This window comes from Oryzias latipes, chromosome 16, assembly GCF_002234675.1.
Source record: "Oryzias latipes chromosome 16, ASM223467v1".
In the NCBI taxonomy this organism is placed as follows: Eukaryota; Metazoa; Chordata; class Actinopteri; order Beloniformes; family Adrianichthyidae; genus Oryzias; species Oryzias latipes.
Genome location: NC_019874.2, coordinates 13769844 through 13777239, shown reverse-complemented (window position 1 = coordinate 13777239; position 7396 = coordinate 13769844).

The following is a 7396-nucleotide window of genomic DNA, read 5'->3' as shown; positions in this document are numbered from 1 at the left end:
TACTCTGTCTAATTTGGCGGGTTTGGTTCAGTTGTTCCTCTCATGGGTGGGATGTATTCAGACTGAGGAATCTCAGAGTGAACCAAAGTTCAGTCTGATTGGAAACGAAACGAGACCACCTCAAAAGATGGGTCCGAGAGCGTTTCCTGGTCCCTGGAACAGTGTCCGCTTGGGTGCATTCAGACCAAAAATTTGTTCTGGATTATGGGGGGGAATCAAACTCTGGTTTATCGTAAGCGACCCAAATATGTCCAGTCTGAATAAACCCTTAAAAACTTTATTAAAATATTTGATGGTTTTGATGTGTCATTTACTGCATGCAGAAAAGCTATTAGGCCTATTTATGATAGAGAGTAATTATAACTCAATTATTTAAATGCTTATAGATGTGTGCGTATGTACATGTATTTAGATTAGATTACATTAGATGATTTTATCAATGGGGAAATTAATTTATCTGTGGCAGCAACGACGACATTCAGAAGTAACATCAAAAAAGGACATCAAAAATGACATTCATATTAAATAAATAAATATTAAATAAATACAGCTGCGAAAATGTAAAAAACATATGATCCAAAAACAAAAACAATTGAAAACAGCAACAACTGCAACAAAAGTAAATGAATACATGAGTGAAAGAAAGAAAAAAACACCCCTGGGAGCGTGGAGTTGATTTGATTTGATTTTCCGATCAATTCATGACCAATTATCCTAAGTATGATATACCCATGTATAGATGTATATTTCTGTTGTCATCGGTTTTGTTTTGCCTGAAAAAAAGCAATGACATAGGGTGCAACGCTTTAACATTCAAGTTTTTCTCAACCGTGTTTTAATAAGCAGGTTAGGTTTCAGGCACAAAGTGCCATTAAGTGGTAAAAAATGACTTAAATAATGCACAATTGCTATTATATTTAAAACCCTCAATTAATTCCACTTTTTATCCATCAACTCTGCTTTTCAGTGGAAGCATCTGCCGTGAATAAATGTTTTCTTCTTTCAAACCTTTCTTAAATGTCAGAAAGCTATATTAGCAAAAGAGAGAAGAAAAAAACAACAACAAAAAATGCATTTAGATAAAGAAAATGTACCCACCTTGCTAGCTGGTAGAAATATACTAAATCTGACTGGGGGAAAAGAAAAAGGGAGTAGACTGAGGTGTAAAATAAGATACAGTTCAAATAGAAGAAAAGAAAAACAAGATGAGAGAAAAATAAGTAGCAAAAGGACTGAAATATAAATCATGATGCAACTGAGAAAAAACATAATTGAGAGATAGAGGTGTACATTTTGAGGAACTGATTGTTTGGAGGAGAATCAAGGGAGCTGTGAATGAAAGAAGATAAGGTAGATGTAATGGGGACAAGAATAGATATGGTCTAAAAACCTTTGATGGACAAATGGTATGTTATTCTTTGTGATGCACAGGATAAGCTCTATAAAAGTGTCTGGTTCATCTTTCTGGGTCATACGCTGTTTCTTTGTTGATTGAAAGCAAATTTTGTCCAAAAATGTCATTTGTTTTATTTTAATGAGATTGGCAGATGCTGTGGAGAAGATGACTTACTAATTAGTCACTATTCTGAGAAATTCATGGATCACAATGCACCGCAGATGTCAATACTTCATAATTTACACCAAACCAGACACAACCAGCTGTTCTGGACAAGACTTGAGCAGTAAATACTTTTCAACTTTAAAACTTGAGAAATATTTTTTCAATGTAGCAACATAAAATTATTTTTATAACATTTTATGATTGATTTAGCACTGTTTACTGAAATATTGAGGTAAAACCAGGTTAAAATGGAAAAGGAATTACATGATGTTTTACTGATTAAATATGGCAAAAAATAAATAAAACAAAAGTAAAATTGATCATTTTTGGTCTATTCAAAGATTATTTTTTAATCTAGCATTGTAAAAGAAGAATAGTCTATGTATAGAGCTTCAATTAAATTGCAAAAAAAAAGGTTAAATTCCCATTTAAACACATTTTTCACCAATTTTATTGTGGTATTATCTAATTTTTTTTAAATCTTCTTTTTCTTTCCAAGACACCCAGGCAGGAGATCGATGATCATCTTTGTAGTCGTTTTACTTTCAGTTGTGTGTCTTGGACACTCGGGTGAAGAGAGGGGTAGAGCTGTCCTGTGATCACTACCTGGTGGTAGGTCTGAACGATAAATTTATTTTATCAGTTACTTCGAATTTATTGTTTTAGACGATTTTATTTTCCCAGCACTCTGCTGTGGTTGCAACCCCCAAACCTGGTGGTGGACACTGGAAGTAAGGGATGCCAACAAGCGGAAGAAAGAGTTGTACCAAGCCTGGCTGGCTGGTGGAACTCCAGAGGCAGCAGACAGGTACTGGAAGTCTGAGCGAGCTGTTGTGAAGGCAAGAACTCTGTCGTGGGAGGTGTTTGGTGAGGCTATCGAGAAGGACTGTTGGTTGGCCTCAAAGAGATTCTGGCAAAGCATCTGGCGTCTTAGGAGGGTAAAGCCGTTTTCTGTGGGCACCGTCTTCAGTGCAGGTGGGGAGCTGCTAACTTTGACTGGGGACATTGTTGGGCGGTGGAAGGACTGCTTTAAAGATCTCTAATCTAAGGAAGCAGAGGTCTTTGGATTAACTAAAAGAATTTGCAAAAAAGATAATCATTATCATCATTAACATCACAACCAATAACAGAATACAGATTCAAAAACCAACGACTTTGGTCAAAATAATAAAAATAAAATTTTTTTTATAAAAACATATACAATTAATAAACCATGTGTACTTTGTTGCATCATGTTTCATTTCCCCATTACATTTCCTGTAAAAAATAGTTTTAAGCATTTTTTTAAATATTTTTTCATGATTCTGAAATTGTTTTTAATTCTCCTCTGTAAGTCAGTTCAACCCAACAAAATGAAACAAAATACCAATAGGCCTTTTTAAATGTTTCTAATATAAAGCATTTTGACCAGAATAGAATTGCAGTCAATGCAACTACCCATCTATGCTCATCACTGGCAATTTACCAAAGGACAGCTAAACAGCATGCATGCAAATTCTTGACCTTCCTCTTTTCTGTAGCTGCTCTTTGGTCACAAATGACTTTTCATGATTATACAGGAAGTTCCATTTGCTCTTTAGGATTTTGCAGGATTAGTGCTCACAGGATGAAATCTAATCTCCAAGCTTTTTCTCTTCAAAGCGATAATTCCATTTGTGTCCATCTATTTAACAAAAACTTGGCTCAAACAAAACTGAAGCCATCTAATTGTCTCCTGAATTCTTGTTCATACCTTGTTCTGCTCTGAGCTATTACCTAGTTTCCACCTCAGTGATCATTATGTAGTAGATACTAATAAAATAATGTTGGATGAAAGGAAGTGGTAATTAGTAAGCAGCAGATCATCTTGCTTGCCTTGATGAGGGCACATGGGGAATTTCCTGGTCTACAGAAAAGAAAGCAAAAAAGAAAAAGAAAAAAAACACAGCAAAAGGAAAGATGTTATAAATATGAAGTGAAAACCCCCAGAAAAAATACCTGACAAAATGAGAGTAGAGGTTAGACTGAAACAGAGACAAAAGAAAATGGAGCAATAATAAAAATAAAAAGACAGGTGGGTCTTGTTTCTTTTAAAAACGATGGAAAAAATTCAGCTGTTTGTCCCATAAGTCTGTTTAATAAGCTGCTTTCTGTTGTAAAGCTCTGGAGGAATCACAGTGAAATATGGAGAACCATAGTTGTGTGTTAATGTGTGTGTGTGTGTGTGTGTGTGTGTGTGTGTGTCTAAACCATGATCCAGAAAGAGCTTTAGTCTGCCCACTCTGCTGTCTTCAGTGCTGCTCTTTCATTCCCCTGCATACCCAATTGTGATCAAAAAATGATCAACAGATGGATCTCTATGTTCACACATTAACACATAAAGGATATACTGATGATATTGTACTATTTGTGCAGAAGTATTGGTGGCTTCCATGTTGAGAAATTGGTCGCTAAAAATCCATGGCAAAACGAAAATTCATCAGTATTAAATCTTAATCAAACAAGTTTTTGCAAAAAAAAACTGTTGACACATAATAAAAGGACAGCCAATTTTAGGAAACTAAAATATTAAAAAAAAAGATCCCCCAAGAAAAATCAGATGTACTTGTCACTTCTGTGGTGGATGAATAACATGTCTTGAAATACAAAGTTTCTTTTTTGTCATGATCCGGCAGTTTCTGTCCAACTCATCTCACTTTAAGTTTGTCACATAAGGATGAGCAGCTTTGTGATCGAAATCATCTGACACACATGTGGCTTGTCCTCTTTTGCAGGTAAACACTTCAGCTGTGCACATCATCAGCCCACAGCTCATCTGCTCTCTGTCAGCAGAACTTTCAGAATCCTTCTGTCCTCCACTACCAGCTGTAGAATCTGACTTTCTGTTTTGTTTCATGTCCTCTTACAATTTTCACAGTCCTTTACTCAAACAAATAAATAAATAAAAGAAAAATCAATTTTAACTGGCTAAAGTGGGTTCTGCATTTAGGTACACATTGCCTGAGTGAGACACTTCACCTGCCAACACACTATGGTTCTTTTTGAATTTGGTGGGATTTGAAAATATATGTCAAAACATTCTTAAATATAGATACATATACATATATATACCGGAGTTAGATTTCACATCCCTGCTCTGATCCATGTTTATTAGCTGTCAACATTGTAGCAAGTTGCCACAAAAATAAAACCAAATGTTTAATTTTAGTTTTATCAGGGCTAATTCAAACCAGTCTATGGAGCAGGGGTAGCAGCATCACCAGCAGTACCAGGCAGAGAAATTAAACTTGTTTAGAGATTTTAAGGAAGCCAGAATGAACTAATGTGATTTAACAATAGATAATAAATATCTATATTGCAGCATGTGATCTAATTGAAAAATGGTTATCAAAAAGAAGAAGTTTTTTTTTTTATGAGGGGTCCTCCACTTTCTAGCAACGTCTGAAAGCTGTACAGCAGAAACAGATCTGATGAAGCAACAATCCACATGAAATTTTTCGTTTTAAGAAACTAATTACTGGAATTTGGTGCAATGAGTTTAATACTTTAAAAAATGTTTTTCCATTAAAATGTCATAGCTGTTGTAGGTTTTGGAATTTAAAGTGCCCCTCAATTTTGATGTGACTAATTCCTCAGTCTGTTTAAATACTATCTCTGCATGGGCCCAAATGCTTTGCTCAGGAAATATTTGTACGATTTAAAACAAGGTTTTAAACGAAGGACCATTTAAAGGAACTCTTTTTATTCAACTGAGTGAAGTAGAGAAAATCACAAACACACAGAAATGTCAAACTGACAGAATCCTTTACACTTTTCTTGGTTTACTTGCAGGAAATATATATGTATAGTTTATCCAATGTTTGTTCCTGAAGAAATTGTCAACAGCAACCGTTCCTAAATTTCCTAAAACAAATACATTCCTCAAAGTCTTGTTGACACTCAAATTTCATAGCACTCCCACAAAAAACTGCCTTTTGAAATATGTGAGAAATCTTTAACCAAATTATTACTGATGTAGTAGCTTAGCAACAAGGTGAGGATGTGCATTTGAATTTATTTTCCTAATAATTGTATTTATAGATGTTTTTTATGTGGCTTTTTTATTGCTTATGGCAGCTAATCTTGTCCATTTCTATCAAAACATTTGCAATCTTTTGTAGGACAAAACATTTTACTGATCATTTTGTCATCTCCTTTAGCTGGCCCTAACAAGATTGAGAAACTGAATGGAAAGGTTTACAGTGCATCCTTCAAGTCTTCCTTTTTTACAGATAAAATCTAAAGCAAATGTCTCAAGCAAGAATGATTTAATTATTTATATAGTATTTATTTATATAATTTATATTTAAAGAGTTTCAGTGCACTTACAGAATTATAAGAATACCATTTCAATTTATCATTCTTTTCTGGAGCCCTGGAGATAAAAAAAAATTGGCCCCTCAATAACTTGTGCCCATGAATCAGTATTTTGTGCATACCAATTAGCATTTTCTGCCACAATTTAGTATTTTGTGAACACAAATTAGTATTTCGTGCGAGAAATTAGTATTTCATTATAATTTTTTTGGGCTCAAATGTGTGTTTCGAGTGCACAGATTAGCCTTTTGTGGGTACAAATTACTTTAAAGGCACAACTTACTATTTTGTATACACAAATTTTTATTTTGTTGTCACAAATTGGTTTTTGATGGGCACATATTAGCATTTTGTGCACACATGTCCTGCTATCTTGTGGCCACAAAATACTACAAACTTGGTATATATTGTGCCCACAAAATACCTATTTGCGTACACGAAATTTTGATTTGTGCTCACAAATGGCTAATTTTATGTAAGAAAAATCCTAATTTGTGTACACACAATGCTAATTTGTGCATACAAAATACGAATAAAATGCTAGTAAGAGCTGACAAATTACCAATCGGTGCACACAAAATGCTCATATTTGTGCACAGATTGCTAATTTGTGCTCATAAATGCTAATTTGTGAGTACAAAAATGGATGGATAATGGATTCACATAGTTACGTTCCTAAACTTGAAAAATCTAAAATTTTTAAAGAGACTAATTACATTACTTTTATAAGCTTGGTCCCCTTTCCCAGTTTACCTTTCTTTCAGTTCAGTTTGCTGTTTAACTACTTTATAATTGATTGTTGCTGATTTAAAAAAATTAAAAATAGGCGTGTAAAGTGAAAAGTCCCAATTTTTTTCAGAGGTATGATGGAAAACATGAAATTCCTGATTAGAAAAGATAGTGATAGTGCCCCTCAATAAAGGGCTTTCATCTCCTCTCTATTTAAGTGTCACAAAAACAAGCTCTCATCTTATCACTGTTGAATTCTTTTTCTTTCTTTACTTGTAAGGGAGCAGAAAAATCTAATTATCTCTCGGTTAATTATTGAAGTTATTTTTTCCTTTGAGGATTGAAGAGGCTAATTTTGTTTTCTTTTTTACCTTCAATTATTGGAGAAAATCAGATTTGCTCTGTAAAACCTTTACGGCGTGCTTTAAGCGCTGACAAAAACTATCTATGCCATAATCTTCATGAACTGCAGAGAGTAAGGACAAAGAAAAAATAAGTCTTTGAAGGTTAATTTCCCTTTCATTAGGCAAAAGAAAGGAGGTGCTCAACAAGGTTGTACAGCTTTAAAACATGTTTTATCTCTTTAGGCCTTGACATTAGTTTTAGACAAGGGTTTTTTGCCACCCTTTGCTGGATTTCCGATACAGAGGATTTAGATTTCTGCAAAAATGTACCTACATGTTAAAAGATTATTTGCCATACACTTTGTTCATATATCAAAGCTTTTTCTGGTGATCCCTGCTCTATTGCATAAAGCTTTTTTTTAATTGT